The sequence below is a fragment of the Schistocerca nitens genome, chromosome 8 (assembly GCF_023898315.1).
Source record: "Schistocerca nitens isolate TAMUIC-IGC-003100 chromosome 8, iqSchNite1.1, whole genome shotgun sequence".
Taxonomy (NCBI): domain Eukaryota; kingdom Metazoa; phylum Arthropoda; class Insecta; order Orthoptera; family Acrididae; genus Schistocerca; species Schistocerca nitens.
Genome location: NC_064621.1, coordinates 624,503,542 through 624,530,267, shown reverse-complemented (window position 1 = coordinate 624,530,267; position 26,726 = coordinate 624,503,542). Strand labels below are relative to the sequence as shown.

Sequence of the window (26,726 nt, the reverse complement as noted above, 5' to 3'; positions counted from 1 at the left end):
GCTTGACTCGACATGCAGATAAGCCATTGGAAGTTAGAGAAATATAGCAGACCATACTGATGCTGAAAATTCAGGCATATGCTGAATTTTTAATATATTCATTTATCTTAATATTTAGGTAAGGATTTCCATTTTATCTTTTTGACACTACCTGAACCTTTTTTTTAAGAGTATATAACAGCAGCCACATCTCAGATGTAGTGATAATTATGTTGCTATAATGAACCAACTGTAAAACCACAAAAAGATAATAAGAGTGGAAATGCCCTCTGTAGTAACTACAGTAAAATAGTTGTATCTAGCAGCATGAGATGTGTGCAAGTGACAAGACCATGGAAATGGTAACATATATTTATGGCTTGTGAAATGAATTTCTGTGTCTAGTAGTTGAAGATAGTTGGAAAGGAAAAAAGTTGGCAAAGTAATAACTGTGCAATGATTTGTCATGTCTTGGTGACAGATGACCACAGGAATGAAATGCATTTTAATGGTGTAAGACTATCTTTGACATACAAACCAACTGAACTTTGCCTGGAGTTTCATTCGTATAAATCCTCAGTGGTGGTCCTTGTGATTTTATGCTGATCCTCACAAAGAACTGATTAGGAAAACATAATCACAGAATATCTCATTTATTAAAATGATCAGTTTGCCATATTTAATATTTAATTTGAAGATGGCCATTTAATCATGCTGAAAATGATCATTTGAATAAATGAGATATTCTGCGATCTTGATTTTTTTTTTCTTTCTAATTGATCATCAAGAACAGATCACCGTTACCTCCATGCCATGTTGGTTACAACTATCTCATAAAGAAGTTGTTCAGTTCCTAGAGATGTTTTGAGATGTGTGATATTCAGGCCTAGTGATTATGGAGACCAGGGAAGATATATTGTTTTATCATCACACTCATCAAACTAATGTAGGACACTTCTAGCACCTACTGAATATAGGCTGGAACATCAATCGATTCACTGTAAATGGTATAGACAGGCAGTTTCACAAAGTACTTTTGAACATGTTTTCCAAAAACTGCCTTGAACAGCTAGTTAGAGAGCCAACAAACAATGGAAATATTTTAGACCTTGTAGCTTCAAACAGGCCTGATCGTATCAATGGTGTCGCTATAAAGACAGGGATTAGTGATCATGGTATCATCATAGCAAAGATGGTTACTGAAGTTAATAAGTTCATCAAGATGGCTTTGAGGCTATTTTTGCTAGAAAGAGCAGATGAGCAGTTGTTAGAAAATGATTGACATCATTTAGTTCCAGTGTGACAGGCATAGAGGAATTATAGGCAAAGTTTAAATGGATTGTAAATTATGCCCTTGAGTAAGTTCAGAAATTGCACTGTTGCAGTTGCATTATTGGTTCAAAAAATAATTCAGAAATACTGACAAGCCAAAGTCAGCAGAAACAGGTGCCTCTGTAAAAAGAATGATGTGCGATGCATACAGTAACTACCACTGTTACACTTTAGGGAAAGATCTTGCTGAGAAGCAAAGAAAATTTTGGTCCTGTATAAAATCACTAAGCAGTGCAAAGGCTTGTATCCAGTCTCTTGTTGACAAGTCTGATATGGTAGTGGAACAGCAAAAGAGAAGGCAGAACTTTAAATCTCATTTGTTAGGAGTTATTCATGCAGGAGATCCTTACAAACAAACCATAATTTGATGTTACACAAACTCCTGTGTGGAGGACATAGTAATAAGCATAACTGGTGCAGAGAAGCAACTGAAAGAGTTGACAACAAATAACTCATGAGGTCTGGATGGAATTACAGTTTGGTTTTACAGAGAGTACTCCGTGGCATTGTACCCTCACTTAGCTTGCGTGTACCACAAATCTCTCACCCCAGTGACCAGAAAAAAGCATGGGTGACTCCTGTATATAAGAAAGGTAAAAGAACAGATCCAGAATATTACAGATGAATATCCTTAACATCACTGTGTTACAGACTTCTTGAATACGTTCTCAGTTTGAATAAAATGAATATCCCTGAGACAGAAGAGCTCCTGTTCGAAAACTGGAGTGGATTTAGAAAATATCACTTGTGCAAAACTCACCTTGCCCTTTTCTCACATATCATCATGATATCATGCGAAATGTGGATGAAGGCCAACAGGCAAATTCCATATTCCTAGATTTCCAGATAGCATTTCACATGATGCCCCATTGTAGACCGTTAATGAGGGTACGAGCATATGGAATAGGTTCCCAGATATGTATGTGGCTCTAAGACTTCTGTCCATGACAGCAAGTGCTCACCAGAGACAAGGGTATCATATGGAGTGCCCTGGGGAAGTGTGATAGGACTGTATTGTACAGGAAGGTGTTGTCACTGAGTGACTTTTGGAGGATGCAAAATGATTTAGACAAAATTTGTAGTCGGTGTGATAAGTGGCGGCTTGCTCTAAATGTAGAAAAACCCGTAAGGTTCAAATACAGCATCGGTAGTGCATTCCTCGACAGAGTCACGTCGATTAAATATCCGACTGTAATGTTGCAAAGCTATATGAAATGGAATGGGCATGTAAGGACGGTAGTAGGGAATGCAAATGGTAGGTTCAACTAACACATAAGTACTATGGAAGTCTTCGTGAACTCAAATGGGAATCTCTGGAGGGAAAACAGCGTTCTTTTTGTGGAACACGTCTGAGAAAATTTAGACAACTATGATTAGCGGTTTACTGTGTATGTCTGACTGTTTGTCAGTGGAACAGGAAAGGAAATGACCAGTAGTGGTAAAAGATACCATGTGCAATGCACCATATGGTGGCTTGCAAAGTATGCATATAGGTGTAGATGTTAAAAGATGCAAACCTCTGCTGGGAACGGTCCTGTGCTATCCCAGTGAATGTTGTCACATACAACAGTTTCAGTGAAAATTGTCCGTTTTATTTGGAATGTGTTGCCCCAAAATATTACCCCACCGGCAAGCGTGTCAATTCTTTGTAGTTGCTAAACATCTTTAGGAACTGGATGTGTGTCCTAATTGTTTCTCCCCCTCTCTGTATCCATCTCCTTCTTCCCCTTCTCCCTCTGCTCTCTCTGTCCTCTTCCTCCTACCCCCTCTCTCCATCTCCTCCTCCCCATTGTCTGTCCACCTCCACCTTCCCCTTCTCTATGCCCATTGCCTCCCTCTCCCCCCCCCCCCCCCCCCTTGATTGGTAAATGTAGTCACCTAAATGAATGGATAGATGGGATGGGGTTATTGTTATGAGGAGTATGCTGAACCTCTGTGGTTAGTAACTTCAGTGCTAGTCTTTCACATAGCTTTAATGTGCGAACGGGTAGGTTTTGAACAATTCAGATTCCGTAATAGTATTCTAAGCATAAGCCATAAGACGTGATCTCAGGCTTCCTATTTTCTGTTAAAATCAGCTGTGAGGGAGAAAATGAAACAGCACATTGTTGTGTTTACAGTTTTTGTTTGAAATTGTATGAAAGGAGAAAGAATATACTGTGTATGTGAGAAACAATTTGTCTAATGCCCTGCTGTCATTGTTGAAATAGGCTGTGAGGAAAAATGAAACCACACAAAATTCAAATGGCTCTGAGCACTATGGGACAACTTCTTAAGTCATCAGCCCCCTAGAACTTAGAACTACTTAAACCTAACTAACCTAAGGACACACACACATCCATGCCCGAGGCAGGATTCGAACCTGCGACCGTAGCGGTCGCGCTGTTCCAGACTGTAGCGCCTAGAACCGCTCGGCCACTCCGGCTGGCTGAAACCACACATCTGGACAGCACAGCACAACGCAGCATTCTCATTTTTGCAGTTGGTTTTAACAGCTTGGCATCTCATCTGCCTTACCTGACATTAGTTTTATGTGATCATTCCACATTAAATATCTCCAACACGTATTCATAGATATTTTGTGGATGTGGTTGCTTCCAGTGATTGTTTTGCAATTGTGTGATCATGCATTGGTGGTTCTTTCTGCCTATTGATGTGCAGTGTTGTTACATTTGTTTACAATGAAGGACAAGTGCCAATCGCTGCATTAAGCATCGATCCCTTGCAGGTCTTCCTGCATTTCTCTACATTTTCTCGCATTGCAGCAACAGCATCGTCCACGAAAAGCCTCACGGAATTTCTAATGTTATCGGCTGGGTCATTTATATATATTGGGGAGAGGAGTGGTCCTATAACAGTCCTTTGGAGGATTTCTTTCCATTGAGAATGACATACTCTGTCCTGTCACACCGCTGGCCTGATATTCCGGGAACACAGTGTTAACCTGGATGCCAGTAGCTACTATTTCCTGGGTCTTGTGAACGAACAGAACAAGCTGGGTTTCACAAGACCATTGTTTCTGAAAGCCATGTTGATTCCCACAGATGAGATTTTCAGTTTCCATAAATGTCGTAATTTAAACAGGTGCCGAAATTCTGCAACACACTGTCAGGGGTATGTATGTTTTCCAGTCATAAAAATGCTTCTTTCCCCCAGTGTCCTACAGTACAACCATGCTAGAAGAGGAGCACGTTTTTTCACATACTCTGTGGAGAATCATACTGGTATCCTTTCAGTCGAGTGTTCTTTTCTCTATTGAGAGATTCCATTGCTTCTGTGTCTCATGGTCACTTATTTTGATACCTTTCATTTTGACGTTCATGCAACAATTTAATAGAGGAACTACAGTGTGATCTTCCACAGAGAACCAATTTTGGAAAAACACGTTCAGTATTTTGTCCTTCTGACTATCGTCCTCTATTTCAGTGTCACTGAGTGCCTCGACAGAAAGCCACAACCCATTTACTGATTTAACGTAAGACCGAAACTTCTTAGGATATTCTGTCAGGTTAGACATATTAGTAGAGTGCATTTTAACTCCAAATTCATTGGGAGGGCTTCACTAATTTCGGCTTAGATCGGTTTGTGTTTGTATGTCATGCTGTGGCTACATTTAAATTCTCTTTACTTTCGTAGCAGCTTTGTAGAGCTGTCGAACCACGATGGATCTTTCACGTCTGCACACGTCTTTCTAAAGTACTGTTGACCTTCACCCATTAATGCTCAACGTTATCGGTCCTGGTGATGAATTTTTCATGTTTACCACTCCCGAAATCCAGTTCTCGTCGATCTTTCTAAGCAAAAATTTCGTCTTATCTACCTTTACATTCCTATTTATAGCCGTAAGAAGTGATGTTGCAACGGATAGGATCCCTGATTGCCTGTTGTCCACTGAGTAAAAACAGTCGGGTCTGTTGGTGACCATTAGATCTACAATGTTACATTTACGCGTCAGTTCTATGATTAGCTGCTCAAGATAATTTTCAGATATGGGATTTAGAATAGATTCGCTATCTGTAGTACGGATCTTAATCACTTGAGTCGCACAGTCTCATTCACTGATAACATCGTATGTTTACGGCTATAAATCTCCAAGCTTTCAGTCTATCATTGGGATAAAATTACAGTCGGAATTTAGAATTTTATTGCTTTTCAGATCTGGTTTCAAAAAATGGTTCAAATGGCTCTGAGCACTATGGGACTTAACATCTCAGGTCATCAGTCCCCTAGAACTTAGAACTGCTTAAACCTAACTAACCTAAGGACATCACACACATCCATGCCCGAGGCAGGATTCGAACCTGCGACCGGAGCGGTCGCGCGGTTCTAGACTGAAGCGCCTAGAACAGCTCGGCCACCGGCGGCCGTTGATCTGGTTTCAGCCAGCTTCCTGTTTCATAGTACTATTTGGGCAACTGCTACAGTTTACAAGCGAGGCTGATTCTGAGATGTTTCCACAGACGCTCCAACTGTTAACTGATACCACAGGCTCTGTGCTAATACTGCAATAACCAAGAAGGTTAGAATATAATTTTCTTGACAGTAACATCACAGTCTAGTTAGACTATGGTAACATTTTCTTTCTCCGATCCGCCATTACGAATGCTATCTATTTAGTTACCGTAACTGGAATAGTATTTTGCCCAGTTTTGTGATAGATTTTAGATTACAAATTAATTTCAGACTCCAGCAGTTAAAAATATTATTTGTGGAAAAGAAAGAACTAACGTTTCTTACAAACGTCCGTGTGTTCACCATTGGAACCCGAAAGAAATCGATTTGTATTGATCGCTAGTTACTCAGTTGGCGGGTGACAATGGCGACAGTTAAACAGGAAGAAATTAGTGCAGACATCTGCTTTGCGTCGTTATCGAAGGTACACGAGTGGGCCTTCGGCTCAGAAAGCCCATATTGTTGATGTTTCGTCGAATGGTTCGCACGCTGATTCTTGTTGATGGTCCAGGTACACTCCTGAAATGGTCGTACGGGAAAATCCGCACTCCATCGCTACCTCAGAGATGCTGTGTCCCATCGCCCGTGCGGCGACTGTAACACCACGTTCAAACTCAGTTAAATACTGAAACCTGCCATTTCAGCAACAGTAACCGATCTGACAACTGCGCCACACACTTGTTGTCTTATATAGGCGTTGCCGACCGTAGCACCCTATTCTGCATGTGTATATATCTCTGTATACGCAAATCTGTACCAGTTTCTTTGGCGCTTCACTGTAGATCTCAGTATGAAGGAAGATTTCAGGGCCGGCCGGGGTGGCCGAGCGGTTCTAGGCGCTACAGTCTGGAACCGCGCGACCGCAACGGTCGCAGGTTCGAATCCTGCCTCGGGCATGGATGTGTGTGATGTCCTTAGGCTAGTTAGGTTTAAGTAGTTCTAAGTTCTAGGGGACTGATGAGCTTAGAAGTTAAGTCCCATAGTGCTCAGAGCCATTTGAAGATTTCAGGAGTATGGGACGAGACGAAGCATTAACGAAACAGAAAAAGCTGTTTGGCACTGAATCTGTACTGTGAGTTATCAACAGAATGTCATTACACCGAATTTGCTTACTCACGCATTTTTAACGTAGCAAAATTAACTATAAAGCTATCACGTTGAAGAAGGAAAAGGAACCGCAGCCTCAAGTACAGAAAACTACTTTTGCCTATTCCACACTAGTGATGTATATTAATATTAACACAAGTGACAACGAAGAATAGAAGTTGACCGCATTTGTAATATTAGACAAATGTTTATAATCAGTGATTACCCATGTGTAGATAACGAGAATTTTCATTCACTGTATAGATGAGTTAGGTCCTGAATCCAAGGAAACAACAGGCGTTAAGAAAAAATCAGCCCAAGTATGGATTCTTGATAAACTGCCCAGTGTCACACGCAAGTTCATTTCCCGTTATGTGACCCTATAAAGTAACTTTCTGCTTACAATTCGTGAGAGTGAATTTCAGGAAATTTCATTCCATTACAGTAATTGCCTTGCGGTATTTCAGTTGAGACAGTCACGAATGTGAGAAGCGGAGGGAATGGCAGAGGATCGGAGAGTCAGCTGCGGCCCCGCTATGTATATATTTACACAGGGAACGCGGCCGAGCGTGCCGTGTAAATGATAGGCGTTGCGTGGCTCTGCCGTCCCGGCTGGCCGCCACGTAATTACAGCAGTCGCCGGCCAGACAGACAGCTGTCAGCTACCCCCCCCCCTTCTCCCCCCTCCCCCTCCCGTCTTTTCTAACAAGCCTGACTTGCCCAGGGAACGCTCCCGCCGCTGCCGAACTCCTGGCACACCAGTTACGGCGTGTAAACACGGTACGATCAGCGCCACCATTGAGGCGCTCAGCGCAGCTTAGGCTTCCCCTTTACTTGCTCTGTCATCTCTGTGCAGTACGGACGATGACGACAATCGCTTCACTATTATCTTACCTCCGTGAAGCCCAGGGTAATGCCGCATCTATCGTATGTCTGAGTGCTTCAATGAGTACGTCATAAACGTAGCAAAATATGATTTAGATGTAGCAAATTATGAGCAGAAAGTAACTAGTTTTGGGTTGAAACGCAATATCAGCGAATGTCTTACAATTTCAACACAGTCTCAATAAAAGTTGTTGAAAATGTCACGTAACATTCCACCAGTGCGGACGGTATTTGCTTCGTGATACATTACCCGTGTATGGACCGTTTACCAATTGCGGGAAATGTCGATATCGTGTTGATGTATGGCTATTGTGATTAAAATGTTCAACGGGCGTGTGCTACGTATGCTGCTCGGTATCCTGGACGACATCATGCAAGTGTCCGGACCGTTTGCGGGATAGGTACGTTATTTAAGGAAACAGGAAGTGTTCACCCATATGTGAAACGTCAACCACGACCTGCAACAAATGATGATGCCCAAGTAGGTGTTTTAGCTGCTGTCGCGGCTAATCCGCACATCAGTAGCAGACAAATTGCGCGAGAATCGGGAATCTCAAAAACATCGGTGCTGAGAATGCTACATCAACATCGATTGCGCCCGTACCATATTTCTATGCACCAGGAATTGCATGGCGACGACTTTGAACGTCGTGTACAGTCCTGCCACTGGGCACAAGAGAAATTACGGGACGATGACAGATTTTTTTGCACGCGTTCTATTTAGCGAAGAAGCGTCATTCACCAACAGCGGTAACTTATACCGGCATAATATGCACTTTTGGGCAACGGAAAATCCACGATGGCTGCGACAAGTGGAGCATCAGCGACCTTGGCGGGTTAATGTATGGTGCAGCATTATGGGAGGAAGGATAATTGGCCCCCATTTTATCGATGGCAATCTAAATGGTGCAGTGTATGCTGATTTCCTACGTAATGTTTTACCGATGTTACTACAAGATGTTTCACTGCATGACAGAATGGCGATGTACTTCCAGCATGATGGATGTCCGGCACATAGCTCGCGTGCGGTTGAAGCGGTAGAGAGAGAGAGAGAGAGAGAGAGAGAGAGAGACTTTGAGTTCAACAGCTTTCTTACTGTGAAGAAATTAACACTATCCTGTGTTCTTCAATGCGGTTACGAACTGATGACAAATAATAGTAGTAATTAGTTCATTATATTCATTAATATGGCGAGAATAATCGTAATTTTCAATTCTTTGAGGGAATACCAAAAATGATGAGCGCTTACCAAAAATGACACATATCTAAGCGAATTTCAAAAGAAGTACCGGATTTCGGTGCATCGTGGTTGGCAGCCGTGTCTCTGATAAGCAAACCAGACACTGGGGAGAAGCGGTACCCTCTGTTTCATCCATTTCCCAGATCTGCCAAGTTATAGGCGATTAGTCTGGTGAAAGAGAAAACAGTTTCATTCTCAAAATCTGCTGGACTAAAATGAAATATACGAAGACAGTAACTTGTTCTCGAAAGAACAGTTACTGTTGATGACCGTGCAGCTTTTTCCTGGAATAAATGATAACTGACAACCTCAGGTATAACAACAACACCTGTCGGCAGCTGAGGTTGTCAGTTAGTTATCATTTAAAATGAAATACTTCGTTGTTGTTCATTACCGAAATGTCCCCTTCGGAAAACGATTGTTCCTAAGTCTTGTATCGCATTGCGTTTGCCACTAAGCATGGGAAAACGCCGTTTATCGCAGTTTTGTTAATACTGAAGTTGGAACAAGTGTTAAGTTTAAAACCTGTACATAAGCTGCATCCGGCGGGCAGGAATACGATATGGAAATCTTAATTAATAAAACTATTGTTATTGTTTAAATCAATTGACCACGGCATCGTCGACTGTGGCAGTCACTTCCCGTGTCCTCTCCCGGAGCTCTGCTACATCATGTGGTAGAGGCGGTACATAAACCAGATCTTTAATGTGTCCCCACAGAAAAAGTCACACACAGTGAAACCTGCGTTCCCACAAACATGGAACAACAAAATACAGGAAGCTGAAATGAGACTTCTAAGAGCAGTGAAAGGCTGCACACGCCAAGCGCGGATTAGGAATGAACAAATTATAGAAAAACTGAATGTTGAAGGGATAAACAGTTCAGTAGAGAGATACCAATAAAGCCCGATTCTTCAAGGAACCGAACTCGCATGTGTAAAACAGATTCAAACTTCTGATTACTTTAAAAATTAGTTTGTGTGTTAAATGTGTGACGTTAAAAACGCAAGAGACAAAGAAGTTTAGAGAAGGTATGAAATTGTGTTTAAAGGTTGTTGGAAGTCGGTAACTGCTTCCATTATCAAACACTGGATAAATGTATTCTGGGTAATTTGTGCAGGGTAATTTAAGCAAAACCTGGTTCTTCACGCATCTCAGTGTTTATGGCGTCATTTCTCCGGTACTATGTGTCGTACAATGATATAATTGTTCACGTAGATTCAGTGGTATATGTGAATACTGTCAGCAAAATGTGTTGCAAATAGGTCAATAGTAAAGAAGTGAGTAATTCAAACGTTTATATCTACATCTATGTCGATGCCCCGCAGTCCACCTTACAGCGCAGCGTTATTCCTGATTCTGAAGTTTTGCCACATGACCGGCGAGAATGTCGGGCTGTCGGTGAGAAGAAATTTCATAAAGATTTGAAATTACCTATAAAGTTCGTTGCAAGTCACTGTGTGCTGTCATTCTCAAAAACTGGATGAATGTAGATTATGTATTTGCCTCAAGACGTACACACAGGTTATTATCGTAACACTTGTCTTTCTGTGTTAAGCGTTTCACATAAGATTATAGAGCTTAATAAGTAGATTATATCAGAATCTAAAATTTTTAAATTCGGTCACTTTATTTATTTTATTTTGCGTTCGATATGCCAGATGCCTTACAGGACTATACACATTCAGCATGTGAAACTTAATTAACATGCAAATGTAACAAAACATTATTCATTATAATTTTAGTTATACATATTACAGTACTTATAAACCTATAGTGTCGATCAGTGTCTACATAAAATGTTTAAAATCGAGTTTTTGTTCCTCCTGGATGTCGATAATGGGCAACCCGCTCCTGTCCCGATGTCGACGAGCGATTGGACTGCTGCCGTGCATTGGAAGGATTTTAAGTCTGTTCACACGGAACGGAATGCCAGTACATTTCGTAATCAGGGTGTATACGACCCGGGACAACCGGGAGATCCGGGAAAAACCCGGGAATTTTTTCATTCGGGAGAAAACCGGGAAAAACCCGGGAATTTTTCGTTGCTTTAGTTTTCAGTTAAATTTTTGTAATTTTGACTGGTAAGAATGGACACTCTAACAAAGGATAGTACTGTATCCCGCTACTGCAAAATAATACTGCAACAATAAAACGTGAACGTGAAAAAAAGAAACCAAAATAAAACATAAATTGCACAACTTATTGCCTCCGATGAGCTTGACGTCACAACTGTTTACATTAGATTCGTCGTAGCAGTTACGGACTCGTGCGCATGCGCAGTTAAATGGCGCATGAGTAGTACTTTCTCCCTTTTCTGGCTACAGAAATGTGACAGTTGGCTGTGTAAGCAGTCGCAGCTAGCAGCTAGATGCAACAAGGAAAAATTTTACTGCCGCGCCCAAGCTGCCAGATTCACGCATGCGCAGCCGGCCCGGATCTATGGGTAGGGGGAGGGGGGGGGGGGGCAAATTCATATTCTTGCGGAGAAAAAAGCGCCTAGCATCCAGCAAACGTTGGTCTATCGATTTGAACACACTCTGTAAGTTGATTTCTGAATGAATCATAAGCCGCGCGGGGTAGCAGTGCGGTCTAGGGCGACTTTCACGGTTCGCGCGGCTTCCCCCGTCGGAGGTTAGAATCCTCCCTCGGGCATTGGTGTATGTGTTGTCCTTAGCATCAGTTAGTTTAAGTCTGATTAAGTAGTGTGTAAGCCTAGGGACCGATGACATCAGCAGTTTGTTCCCATGGTAAAAAAGAATCGTAAGTTGTTTTTTGAATGCGTGCATAGCGTACGTGATATCTCTGTCAGGAGAATCCTCGTCGCATCTAGAAACAAACTTTCATGCAGGCAAAAGGGGACCGGGCTATACATGCTGAGCGGAGTAAAGCCGAACGAGTGAACGGCGGTCGCTGCCTGATTATGTTGCTGTTTGGGTTTGCGACTGATCAGCGTTGTTATAATTAGTAATTACTAGGGAAATCCATAGATTCAGTCTACCAGAGTGGAAATAAACGACTAACAGGAATAACAGGAAAGAAAGATTACGCATTATCTTCTCGGCGTATCCAGGAAAATGAAATTTTGTCATAAAATTTTTGGCCAGATCGTTACACTAATAAGGGACAGTTGTACAGTCCCCATCTAGCAGCCGCCTAAGTTCTATTCTGGAAGTGGAAGTAGCGCGGAAAATGGTTTGTACGAACATAACGCCTAACCGGAGAATAATCAGGGATAAAACCGGTGATTCTGGCAGGGTTAGTGAAGTTAACCGGCGAATAAGTTTTGACAAAGGCAGGAATAGTCCCAGAATTAGTCATAACAAGATTGTTAGAACGAGAAAAGAGAAGAAACGTAGCCATCACACAAATTAGGGAAGAATTTGACGGTTCCAAATTTATATAAAAATCTCTTACTACCACTTTCCGATCTCATGCTCGAGAAACTGGAGCGTATGAATGAAATGTGAAACTATTTTCTAACATAAGGCTTTTTGCTTGCGGTAAGCCTAATAGGCATTTTATGTTGGTCTTTGAATTATATTCTGTCGCGTTCTGTGCCAAAACAGTCTCGTTTATTTGGTGTGTGTTACAATTTCTGCAGTGTTAGAAAGGCCTATTTTGTTTTATCTAGCAGACAATGACAAAATAGACGTAATGAGATCGAGAAACCACACCAGTCTTGTGTACTATTTGTATTAATAGCTTACGCAGTATTAGATGACGATATTTGGATTTTTCATGTAGGAAAACGTTTGACGAACTTTGATGAGGTAATGGATTCTTTCGCAGCAAGGAAAGCACGCCATGTAAAGCTGTAGCAAGATTAAAGAGAAAACAATGCTAGCAGCTAAGGAATGAAGAAATGTGTACTGTATTGCTTGTCTCTTGTCTTTACTGCTTTTATGTATCCTATATTTAATTTTATGTCACCCAAAACAAAGTTATTAGCTAACAGGAAATAAAAAGAGGAAATTTTCTGAAGAGTTCTTGTTCTCCCGATTACAAACAATCCCATCCAGTATTAATTGCGAGATTTTTTTTTAAGAGGGGCAGGATGTCAAACCAGGCGACTGGGAGCAGGAGGGCACCACAGGACATTTTAATCTCCACTGTCCTGAACATAGTTTGATAGCATCCAGTACAAAATATACACGTTTCAATTCCACGGAACGAAATACAGTGACGTGCGATAGAAGAATGCTGTGTGAAGAGGGATGGCACTGCACTCTGGCACACTTAAGACATTTTAACATGCCTTACATGTCCTCGAACATATATGTTTTATGTATCAGATTCTTCAAAAAGATGTGCGCTACAAAATGAACATATTTTTGAAAATTCGATTTTTTAAATTTTTGTCGTCTCTGAAACACTCGATGGAGGGGGGCTGGGAGGGGTGGGGACGCAGGGCCGCCACTATCTTAGTATTGCCCCAGTTCGGAAATATCGTAGATCCGAGGCTGATGCGCAGAGCAGTCTGAGTTATGGTGGGTAGTCTCCACGTGACCCGTGTTTACATTTAGTGATTTTTGCCGTTTCCTCTTCGGTGACTGCTCTCACTTCAAATGAAAAAAAAAAAAAAAAAACATATTTATGTGGCCGGGAACTATCAAGTGAATTAAAATACATTCACATAATTACGGAAGGCTAATATATGTTATTAGTTTCAGATTTTATCTTATTTCCAAGTCTCTGACAGTCACGCATTAATCGCCTTGTAGAACAATGAAGTTATTTTTGTCGGTTTGCTAAAGAAATTTGCTTTTTATTAAGTTTTTACGCTGAGGCAGTCAATGTGTTTGAAACGAAGTTTTTAGTTCCACACTATTGGCTAATTTCAAGTGCACGTTTTCCTCTTGTGGCACGTATGGCATTATGCCGTAATAAAGAATCAAAAATGAGTTAATACAGTACTGGTACTCCAACAGAATTTACATTCCGAAACCCACACTGAAAAACTTAGTATCAGATCGAGGCCTGCTTCATTGGGAATCTGTACATACGAATGTGCTCTTTAAGTATGCACTTTAAATGTGCCATTTTAGTATGGTTCACGAAATTCCGATGCTCTTGGAGTATCCTCTGATGTCTTTTTCTTTTATGACATAGTGTCAGATCTTTTAATGTTTTACACGTACGAACATAGAGGCTTCCTGCGTCATTGCAGCTGCCTAAGCGCGGTGGCGCCTGTTACCTGGCGCTCTCCGACGACTACTGAAACGAACCTGTTTCTAACAGGTCGCGGGAAAATATTGCGAATGGTCGTTTGAAAAGCGTTACTTTCAAAGTAAATTTCCTTTTACGCAAGTTGAACTATGTGCGAGAATGTACGATGAGTTTCTTAAATCACAATGCGTTTGATGACGAACCATTTAGAAGTATTTCGAGCCCAGAAGATCGGACTTTCATGTCGTTATTATGAGCAAATTGATGTAGTGCTATTGAAAATTCTCTCTCCTCTGCGGTAGCTAATTTATTTGTGGAAAATTTTTAAGACAAGTCACTGGAGTCGGCTAAAAATTGTACTGGCAAATTTGTGTGATATAGCTTAAACTGTCTGCCCCATGAACCATGGACCTTGCCGTTGGTGGGGAGGCTTCCGTGCCTCAGCGATACAGATGGCCGTACCGTAGGTGCAACCACAACGGAGGGGTATCTGTTGAGAGGCCAGACAAACGTGTGGTTCCGGAAGAGGGGCAGCAGCCTTTTCAGTAGTTGCAGGGGCAACAGTTTGGATGATTGACTGATCTGGCCTTGTAACATTAACCAAAACGGCCTTGCTGTGCTGGTACTGCGAACGGCTGAAAGCAAGGGGAAACTACAGCCGTAATTTTTCCCGAGGACATGCAGCTTTAGCATGGAGAGCTGCATCAAACCAGTCTCAGGACTGAAGACCACAACAACAACAGCTTAAACTGTAACACGCGAAAAATATCAGCATTATATGTGAAAGCTTAGCTTCTCTTGCAGCTTATTAACCTTAGAGACCAATATTATATGTGAAAGCTTTGCTTTTCTTGTAGCAACGCTATGTATATTAATTTGAAACATTAACTTTTGCTGTTTGTGTATCCGAGCTACTTAACAGTGATGTTGCTATTAGGTGACTACATCGCGTGTCCTGTGGTCTGTATATCCGCTGTCATCGGCTGGCGGGATCACGTGACATGAGGTATGACTGGCTTACAAAAGCGCATCGCAATCTCGATTACAATGGTTCGGAAAGTAACATGCGGTGTTTTGGTGGAATTCGAATTTATAGTTTCGTAATACGAAAATATGCAGCGTGCATGTTGCTGCACATCAAAAATCTTTCCAAAAGGAGTTTTCTTCCCTGAGTTTCGTTTTGTAAAGTGCAGGAAATTCTACGCCAGTGTATAAAAACATAACCAGTCAAAGGATTGATAAGTTTTACAGTTCCGAGGGAAAATATACTGTCACTTAATAACACGGAAAAAGTGTGCTTCATCCGGGAGAAAGTGTATTTTTAAGAGGGAAGTCCGGGAAAAATCCGGGATTTTTTTTCCCTTGTCCACGTATACACCCTGGTAATGTATTTAGAATAGCTGCCTTCATACGGGACGGGACGGGACGTAGATGGCAGTGATTCTCGGGAAGAAAGTTAGGACACTGACTAGAGTGAGAGCGGGAGTCGTCTGCTAACCTGTTGTCGCCCCTCTGACGTATCAGGTAGTAGTGGATTTATGCTTCTGTGTCATCTTAGTCTTTACGTCATTGTTTGCTTTGTTTTCGTGACACATGGACTTGGTTACACTTCCCAACGCCGTTCTTCCACAAAAGAGGGCAAACTCGTAAAGCGGAAAGCTATTTAGGTTTTACAGTGTCTGAACTCAGAAAAAGGATACACTGCGCACAAAAAGAATTTTAGGAAGTGAAACAGTTTCCACTAACTAATCTTTACTAAACGGTGAGTATGTGATCTGTGTTGAAGGACAAAAGTACAGTTAGTTTTGACGTTATTTGATACTTAGAAAGAAAACAAAACACAACGGATACCGCGAAAGCAGCAATGACACTTGTATTCTTGCGTGTCACGAATATGTACCTGCTTTTTTTTTTTTTTAATATGTCGTGATTTCTGAGGGTGTGGTTAAGCAGAAACCCAAGAGTACAGATTAAATTGCCGGCCGCTGTGGCCGTGCGGTTCTAGGCGCTTAAGTCCGGAACCGCACTGCTGCTACGGTCGCAGGTTCGAATCCTGCCTCGGGCATAGATTTGTGTGATGTCCTTAGGTTAATTAGGTTTAAGTAGTTCTAAGTCCAGGGGAGTGATGACCTCAGATGTTAAGTTCCACAGTGCTGAGAGCCATTTTATGGATTAAATTGGTGCGAGTGAAACTAGGAAAGGCCCAGGTTGTATCCCCTAACCTCAGTTTACTGTTAATAAATACTGGTGTAAGCGTAGCGACGTGCTGACGTTCCGTGTAGTGTTAACACAACACTACTTGACAGTGACGTTGTCGTCTCCCCCCCTCCCCTCTCTCTACCTCCGTGCCTGCAGCAGGTGGACGCGGCGAGCGATCGCTGGCGCCGGCGCTGGCGCCAGCGGCTGTCGCCAGCGGCCGCTCTGCGCTGCGCTCGCGTAAATCACGAGCCTTCCCACCTGACCGCTCGCCGGTAATTTCACTTTAACTCCGACGCGATGGTCCGTAACTTAGTATCGGTGAACGAAACCCGGCAATTAAGGCGCGCCGCCCCCATCCGTCAGGCGCGCCGCTAACCATACGTTTGGACTCTCGCCACGTAGCGCCGCGATGGCCGATTGCAGTGGCGCCCTCGGCCGCCGTGTCCGCCGCGTGTATGCAGATGCGTTCTTCTGCTGCACACCTGCCGGCCCACTCTGCGCTTCCGAGTCGTTCGTGGCTGTGGGTGGTTAAACAAACGAGACCGACGTAAAGGGCAAAAGGGCGTAAATGGCTAGAGCAATGTGCAAGGATGTACCAGTGTAAACGCCCGTAAGAAAGCTAGGTGCCGCGTATAAAAATTAAAGAAACCTTTCCAGAAAAGAAAAGCAACAGCATGAAATTAAGAACTCACTCGAGCTTCATCCGCTCTATCGAACGTTTAGACAACGTAGAGGAAACTGATCTTTCCCCATGTCGGTTTCCACCAACGGTTCGACTCTTCTGAACACCATTCCTGTTACTATTGTGCATACATGACTGATAATTCTAAAGGATTGTCGTGTACTCCAGGTACCTCATTTCTTCGGTCTTTAAGTACTCGGTCAAATTCATCTTGCAGTATCGCATCCCCCATCTCATTTTCATCCACTTTCTCTTCCCTTTCTACAATATTGTCTTCACTTTCCTTTTCTGTAAGCGCAATCGATTGCTCTAATTCTGGGCCAGAATTCTATTCTTTGGCGTTGTTTTCCGACCCACAGTACCGTTCGTGGACATCAGGTTTTGGCCAAAAGAGGGAAAAGAGATCGTCAACTCCCCCACATGCACTTACTTTCACCGCAGCAGACTAAATGTTCTCCACGTTCTTCCCCAAAGTCCAACCTGTCCTCAATGGCAAGTAGTGCCAAAAATTATGAAACGCACTGTATATAACCTGTCTGTGTTTCTCTTTCACCTATGGGTGAGGGGCATTTGTGACTTGAGAAATATGTAGTGTTTATCTGTCGAAATACTGTGGGATGACGAGGTGTTAGCCCGACTGCATTCCCGTAAGTTATTTGATCAAGAGCTGGGCTGTGAAGCCAGCGCTAAGCAAAGAAGGGTCGAGTTTAAGCATTCTTGAGAGAGTCAGCCGTGACTAAACTACTCTGTCTGGTATGCAAGACATATGAGACAGGCGAAATACCCCGAGTCAACAAGAGTCATGTAATAATTACAATTTCAAAGACGATACGTGCTGACAGTTCTGAATGCTACAAAACCGTCAGAGGTAAGTGTTCCTTACAAAATATTGACACGAATTATTTATAGAAGAATGAAAATTCTAGAAGCGACCTTGGGAAATATCAATTTGGTCTCCGAAGGAATAAAGGACATGCAGGGCAATACAGACCCTGCGGCTCATGTTGAAGATAGGTTGATGAATAGCAGTTGGCTTTTAATGTATAAAAATGTAAGTTATGCGGATGAATAGGAAGTACAGACCTGTAATGTTTGGATACAATATGACTAGTGTCCTGCTTGACATAATAAGCGCAACGTTGCAAAGCGATATGAAATGAAACGGGCGTGTGAGAACTGTGGCGGGGAAAGAGAGGTTCACCTGTGAAGGAGACCGCATACAGGACGCTGGTGCTGCCTATTCTTGAGTACTGCTCGAGTGTTTGAGATCCGTATCAGGTCGAATGGCAGGAAGATATCGAAACAATTCAAAGGCGGGCTGCTAGGTTTGTTACCGGTAGGTTCACACAACACGTTAGTGTTTCGGAGATGCTTCAAGAACTAAAATTGGAATCCTTGAGGAAGGCGACGTTCTTTTCGAGAAACACTATTGAGAAAATGTAGAGAACCGGCATTTGAAACTGACTGACAAACGATTATGCTGCCGCCAACGTACATTTCAGGTGAGGACCACGAAGATAAGAAGCGAGAAATTAAGGCTCTGTTGGTCCATCATGGACATTTTCGTTTATTTGGAGAGATGCATATGGGGCCTGAGGATAGCATAGTGAAATGCTGACACTGAAAGCCTCCAAAATGAAATAAAATATCATCTTAAGATACACGGATGTTGGTGAATTTCATTGACATTGACATAGAGAAATTAAGGGTCGTATGGTGGCATATAGAATGTCGTTTCTTCCCTCGCTCTTTTTGCGAGTGGAACAGGAAAGGAAATGACGAGTTGTGGTACAGGGTACCCTCTCTCAGCCACGTACCGTACGGTAGCTTGAGGAATATCTGAGTAGATATAAAAGACGAGCAAACCTAGGTTAACAGAATTTGTAGATTTAGAGAGAGCTTTCCACAATGTCAACTGGATCACACTCTTCGTCATTTTGAAGGTACCGGGTATATTGACATTTTGAAGGCACCAGTGATACAATACAGGACCTGGAAGGTTGTTTACAACTTTTACAGAAACCACACCGCAGTTGTAGCAGTCAAAGGACACGAAATGGAAGAAGTAATTGAGAAGGGAGTGAGACAGGGTTGTAGCCTTTTGTCGATGTTATTCAATTTGTTCAATGAACGAGCAGTGAAGGGAGCCAAGGAAAAATTTGGAAAGTGGGTTAAAGTTCAGGAAGATGGAATAACTGTGCGATTTCCCACTGGCATTCTAATTCCGCCAGATACTGAAAAGGACTTGGAAGAGCAGTTGAACGGAATGGACATTGTCTCTAAAGGATATAAGATGAACACGAATAAATTTGAAAGAAGGGTAATGGAATATAGGCAAAGTAAATCAGTCAATACCGAGGGAGTTAAGGAAGTGAGGCACTAAAAGTAGTAGATGAATTTTTCTATTTGATCAGCAAAATAACAGATAATGGTCGAAGTAGGGAGGATATAAAATGTAGGCTCGCAATGGCAAAAAATGGTTTATGGAGAAATGTTTTAACATCGAATATAAATTTAAGTATTAGAAAGTCTTTATTTAAGGTATTTGTTTTGACTGTTGCCTTGTATGGAAGTGAAACGCGGACGATGGACAATTCGGACAAGACGAGAATTGAAGTTTTCGAAGTATGGTTTTATAGAAGAATGCTGAAGTCAGAAGTGTAGATCGAATAACTAATGAGGAGTTACTGAATTGAAATGGGGAAAAAGAAATTTATGACACAACTTGGATAAAAGAAGGGTTCTTTCGAGAGAGGACTCATCCTCAGGCGTCAAGGAATCATCAGTTTGTTGATGGAGAGAAGTGTGTGTTGGGTAGAACTTGGAGGCCGGGGGGACCAAGTCTTAAATACAGTAAGCGGCTTCAGTTGGATGTAGGTTGCAATAGTTACGGAGATACGAACAGGTTTGCACTGAATACACGAACGTGGAGAGGTGCATCAAACCAGTCACGGGAGTGACGGGCTAGCAGGTCCGCGGCCAACGCTGCGGTGTCCACAGGGAGCTGGAGCCACCCTGGGAGGCGAGCGAGCGGCTGACCCGCCCCCAGCCATCAGTTAGCGCGGGGGCGTAGCTCGTGAGATACCGCTGCTGGCAGGTGCCTCGCTCCGTGCCCAGGAGGTCGTGCTCGTTACTCGGCGCCGGCGCCGGGGTCACTGAACTGTCGAACCGTTACGCTACACTCGTGTTCCTTCCACCTTGCGTCCAATTCTCCCATACTTTCCAAAGCGATTGTCTGTGAAACATTGTTGAGGTCGAATTGATGGCGGAGAGAAGGCACTTGGCGCAGCTGCATTGAGGGTTGTAATTTTGTTCTCGTGACAGGAAGCCCGGGCTGTCGGTGAGACGGCTGCGCACCACGTGTGTTCAATCGACAGTGACCTAGTAGACCAGCATCGTGTTGATGATGAGGAGGGATGGTATATTTCGATGACGTGCATAAGCTTGTTTTGCGTGACAATCTTACTCTAACAACTGACACGTAATTTTCGATTGTTATGATACCGTTATCTTCAAACATCCAGCGAGTCATTTGGAAAAAGATGTTACTTCCGGGCCCAGTGGTCGGACATGGAATATCAGCGCTCAAATCAGTTGTGTAGAATGTGAAGTTATTTAACATAACCTCGCATGTGAAAGCGAGGTTGCCGATTCTTACCAAAACAGTTTCACAAATACAGGAGGTAGGAAGTAGATATGAGTCTGCCAATAAATTTCTCCTTGCCTGATAGTGACATAATTACTTTGAGCGGCAAAACCGCAAGTGTGACGCATCGCACGGAGGTGGGGGAGACGGACATCTCTTTCGCGACTTAATCTACTCGTGTATGTCTGCAAGTTACAGTGCAGCCTGTGACGGAGGGAACACATTGTACCAGCCTCATTTCACCCTCCAACTCCCGCCCCTCTCTTCGTATTCGATTCATGAATGGTCCACGGAAAGAAAGATGTTGGTATAACGCAATTGAACGTTAGTGTCAATTCAGCCGAAACTTCCACAGTAGCAGAAAACGTATCTCTGTTATGTTGCTGTTGTGGTTTTCAGTCTGAAGATTGGTTTGATGCAGCTCTCCATGCTACTCTATCCTGTGCAAGCCTCTTCACCTCCGGATAACTACTGCAGCTTACATCCTTCTCAATGTGCTTACTGCATTCATCTCTTGGTCTCCCTCTAAGATTTTTATCCCCCACACTTCCCTTTAGTACTAAATTGATGACTGCGTCTTCTGTCAGAATGTGTCCTATCGATCTATCCCTTCTTCTAGCCAGATTGTGCAACAGATTTCTTTTCTGTCGAATTCTGTTCATTACCTCCTTATTAGTTACGTTATCTACCCACCTAATATTCAGCATTCATCTGTAGCATCACATTTCAAAAGCTTCTATTCTCCTCTTGTCTAAATTGCTTAACATCCATGTTTCACTTCCATATTTGGCTTCACTCTGTACAAATACTTTCAGAGAAGACTTAAATTCTTATTCGATGTTAGCAAATTTCTTTTCTTCAGGAACGCTTTTCTTGCCATTGCCAGTCTACATGTTACATCCTCTCAACTTCGTCCACCATCAGTTATTCTGCTACCCAAATAATAAAAAAAAAAAACTTATCTACTACTTTCAGTGTATCGTTTCTTAATCTAATCCCCTCAGTATCACCAGATGTAATTCTACTACATTCCATTAACATTGTTTCGCTTTTGTTATGTTCATCGTATATCCTCCTTTCTAGACACTGTCCCGTTCCGTTCAACTGTTCTTTCTCAAGTCTTTTGCTATGTCTGAGAGAATTACAATATCATCGGCAAACCTCAAAGGCCGGCCGAAGTGGCCGTGCGGTTAAAGGCGCTGCAGTCTGGAACCGCAAGACCGCTACGGTCGCAGGTTCGAATCCTGCCTCGGGCATGGATGTTTGTGATGTCCTTAGGTTAGTTAGGTTTAACTAGTTCTAAGTTCTAGGGGACTAATGACCTCAGCAGTTGAGTCCCATAGTGCTCAGAGCCATTTGAGCCAAACCTCAAAGTTTTTATTTCTTCTCCCTGAACTTTAATTCCTACTCCAAATTTTTATTTTGTTTCCTTTAATGCTTGCTCAATGTACATATTGCATAACATAAGATAGGCTACAACCCTGTCTCACTCCCTTCTCAACCCCTTTCATGTCCTTCGACTATTATAACTGCAGTCTGGTTTCTGCGCGTGTTGTAAATAGCCTTTCGCCCCCTTTATTTTACGCCTGCTACCTTCAGACTTTCAAAGAGAGCATTTCAGTCAACATTGTGAAAAGGTTTCTCTAAGTCTACAAATGCCATGAACTTAGGTTTGCGTTTCCTCAACCTATCTTGTAAGATAAGTCGTAGGGTCAATAATGCCTCGTGTGTTCCTACATTTCTCCGGAATCCAAACTGATCCTCCCCGAGGTCGGCGTCTACCAGTTTTTCCATGCTTCCGTAAAGAATTCGTGTTACTATTTTGCAACAATGATTTATGAAACTAACAGTTCGATAATTTTCATACCTGCCAGCATCTGCTTTCTTTGGAATTAGAATTATTATATTCTGCTCAAAGTGTGAGGGTGTTTAGCCTGTCTCACATGTTGCTCACCAGCTGGAAATGTTTTGTCATGGCTGACTCTCCCTAGGCTATCAGTAGCTCTAACGGGCCTTGTTTCGACTGAAGTCTTTCAGTGCTCTGTCAGATTATTCTCGCAGTATCGTATCTCCCATATCATATTCATCTCCCATATCATATTCATCGACGTCCTCTTCCATTTCTATACTACTGGCTTCAGATTCATCTCCTTTGTATGGACTCTCTACATACTCGTTTCACCTTTCAGTTTTCCCTTCTTTTTTTTAGTAGTGGTTTTCCCTCTGAGATCTTGATATTCATGTAGCTGCTGTCTTTTCTCCAAAGGCCTCTTTAATTTTACTGTAGGCGGTAACTACTTTTCCCTTTGTGAAATATTCTTTTAAATCCTTACTTTTATCCTCTAGTCATTCCTGCTGATGTGTTTTGCACTTCCTGTCAATCTCATTTTTTAGTCGTTTGTATTCCTTTTCTCCTGCTTCATTTGCCGTATTTTTATACTTTCTCTTTTCATCAATTAAATTCAATATCTCCTGTGTTAACCGAGGATGTCTATTAGGCCTTGTCGTTTTACCTATTTGATGCTCTGCTCCCTTCACTGTTTCATCTCTCAAAGCTATCCACTCGTCACTCGTCTTTTACTGTATTCCTTTCCCATGTTATTGTCAATCGTTACCAAATGCTCCCCCTGACAATGTCAACAACCTCTGATTGTTTCAGCCTATCCAGGCTCCAGCTCCTCATTTTCCAACTTTTTTGCAATTTTTTTAGTTTTAATCTGCAGTTCATAACCAATAAAGTGTGGTTAGAATCCACATCTGCCCCAGGAAAGGTCTTACAATTTAAAATCAGGTTCCGAAATCTCTGTTTAATCATATATATATAACCAGTCTGAAACCTTATGGTGTGTCGAGGTCTGTTCCATGTATGCAGCCTTCTTTCGTGACTCTGTGATTAAATTGCGATCTGTGCAAAAGTGTACCAGGCAGCTTCCTCTTTGATTCCTTTCACCCAGTCCATATTCACCTATTACTTTTCCTTCTCTTCCTTTTCCTACTATCGAATTCCAGGCCCCCATTGCTATTAAATTTTCGTCTCCCTTAACTATCTGAATAATTTCTTATATCTCATCATACATTTCCTCTATCACCTCGTCATCTGTGGAACTAATTGGCATTGCTGCGGTTGGTATGGGCTTCGTGTCTATCTTGGCTACAATAATGCGTTCACGATGCTATTCATAGTAGCTTATCCGCCTTCGTATTTTTTATTCATTATTAAACTCACTCCTGCGTTACCCTATTTGATTTTGTAATTACAACCCATTGCTCATCTGGCCAGATGTCCTGTTGCACTTGTCATCGAACTTCACTAATTTCCGCTACATGTGACTTCAAGCGATCCATTTCCCTTTTTGAGTTTCTTAACCTACTCGCGCGATTAAGGGAATTAACATTACGCGCTCCGATCCGTGGAACGTCAGTTTTCTTTCTCCTGATAACGACATCCTCCTGAGTAGTCCCCGCCTGGAGATCCGAATGAGGGACTATTTTACCTCTGGAATATTTTACCCAAGAGGCTGCCATCATCATTTAACCGTAGAGTAGAGCTGCCTCCCCTGGGAAAAATTACAGCTGTATTTTCCCCTTGCTTTCAGCCATTCGCAGTTTTGGTTGATTTGTAAGACCAGATCAGTCAATTATCCGGACTGTTGCCCCTGCAGCTACTTAAAAAGCTGCTGCTCATCTTCAGGAACCACACGTTTGTCTGGCCTCTCAACAGATACCCCTCCTTTGTTGTTGCACCTGCTGTATGGCTGCCTTTATCTCTGAGGTATGGGAGCCTCTCCAGCTGCAATGTCCTTGTTCTTAGAGGGTGGGTTTCTGCTATACTTCACCAAAAGTTGAAATGAAATTAACACTTGCTTGACAGGGCTCGCCCTAGAAGAAATATGTGGCAACACATTAATAAATAACCAATAACATTTATTAATAGTTATGGTACAATTTTGTACGTGACTTTGGTTACTGTTGACGCGTTGTGCTTTAAGTCCTATATCAGATACAATGAAGTCTAAATAATTTTGCTGTCTCATGGGATGCGGATAATTATAACTTTGGGACCGTCTAATCACAACTGAATAAAACACAATTTTTGTGACAGCTGTCTCTTGGCAGGCTACGACATGATCACAGGGACTGGAAGTATTATGCAGGCATTTGTAGTTGACTGTACCTATTGCTCCGTAAATAACGACTGATAAATAAGGAGCCGTTGCTTTCAATCAGGAAAATGGCGGGGCTTCTTCCTCGTTCCACTCCGTCAGTCAAAGACGCCCTCAGATTCACTCAGCCTGCTGTTAAAATGAGAACCGAAGATCTTTCACGGGTGTAAAATGCGGTCGGGGCTGCGTTCTAACTAGAGTCAGGCCAATAGTCCGATCAAGAGCTTGCGCCCCAGAATTTACCTTTACCTTACCAATTTTGCCCCAGGAACTGATCATCCGGAAGTCTCGCCGAGTTTCTAACGATGTGACCTCCCTGTGCACAACTGCGTCGTCTCCGACCAGGTTCGTAGGGCTACAGGTTTTATCTGCCAGCTCGTTTATAGACGAGTATATCGTGATTAACACGGGACTACCACACTACATTGAGGTATGTGAGAAACTTGAGTTCACCTGTGTCGATGATTTTCTATTAAGAACGACATGCTGAATTTTGTGCATTACGGTGTCAGTCCAATCGCTCATCTGGTCGAATGTTGCATATACACGTTGTTTACTTTCGAGACGGTGATGCGGCAGAGTACCCGAAGATTTGCTAGGAGCCCAGAAACACGGCACCTATCTGAACTCCGCTGAGTACCGCCTTGTGGATACTGAGAATGGACAGAAGAGAAGCGACATAGGCGAGTGAAAAATCTCGGTTCCTTCGCTATTTTAGAGGAAGCCAGAAGGTGAGGAGGGGATGGGCGCGCGGCCCGGCCTGCGTGCGCTATTGACCGCCGGAGGTCCGCTCCGCATGCAAAACGGCGTTTAAAAACCAATTACCGCCTCGTTTGCCGCGGCGCGCCGCTCATTACGGCGGATAACCTCTGGAAACGCGGACGCCATCAGTCAGCCCGCAGACACGAGCGCGGCGGCCGCCCCCGGCAACCGGCCGAGCGCCTAACCTGCGCTCTCGCTCTCGTCGCCAACTCAGTTCGCGCCCACAGCGAGGCTACCGACGATTCCCAGCCTACACTCGCGGGCTGGTTTTTGCTCCAGAAGCAATCTCGAGGGGAGCCGTCGGGGGCGCCATTGGCGTCCCGACCCACTTAATTCCCGTCGTGCGTGTTAAGCTAATGCTACACGGCAGGCAGCAATACGTGGTTATCTGCGTTTTACGTGTCGCTCTTAAAACTTCACGATCTTTCAAAGCGTCTAGCACATTACCTCACTCATTTAATAGACTCCCGGTAATAATCTGGTGTGCTAAGTGACAGTTCTCTCTTCTCTTCTACCCTGCTTAGGCGTTAACACCTGTTGCAGTTCCTACATGTACAGGTTTACATCTACATGGGTACTCCGCAAATCACATTTAAGTGCCTGGCAGAGGGTTCATCGAATCACCTTCACAATTTTCTGTTATTCCAATCTCGTATAGCGCGCGGAAAGAACGAACATCTATATCTTTCCATGCGAGCTCTGATTTCCCTTATTTTATCATGGTGATCGTTTCTCCCTATGTAGGTCGGCGTCAACAAAATATTTTCGCATTCGGAAGAGAAACTTGGAGATTCGAATTTCGTGAGAAGATTCTGCGGCAACGAGGAACGTGGCCGCGCGGGGTAGCCGTGCGGTCTCGGGCGCCTTGTAACTGTCCGCGCGGCTACCCCATCGGAGGTTCGAGTCCTCCCTCGGGCATGGGTGTGTGTGTTGTCCTTAGCGTAAGTTAGTTTAAGTTAGATTACGTAGTGGGTAAGCTTAGGGACCGATGACTTCAGCAGTTTGGTCCCATAAGATTTTTACCACAAATTTCCAAATTTTCCGAGAAACGTCTTTGTTTTAATGATGTCCATCACAAATCCTGTATCATGTCAATGACACTCTCTCCTCTATTTCGCTATAATACCAAACG

At 42.9% G+C, this 26,726-nt stretch overlaps 1 protein-coding gene across 1 annotated transcript in view; it reads left to right on the top strand.

The window, feature by feature from the left end:
* Positions 1–26,726, top strand: part of LOC126198569 (neurobeachin) — a 1,606,419-nt gene that overhangs the window by 822,819 nt on the left and 756,874 nt on the right. The window lies entirely within an intron of this gene.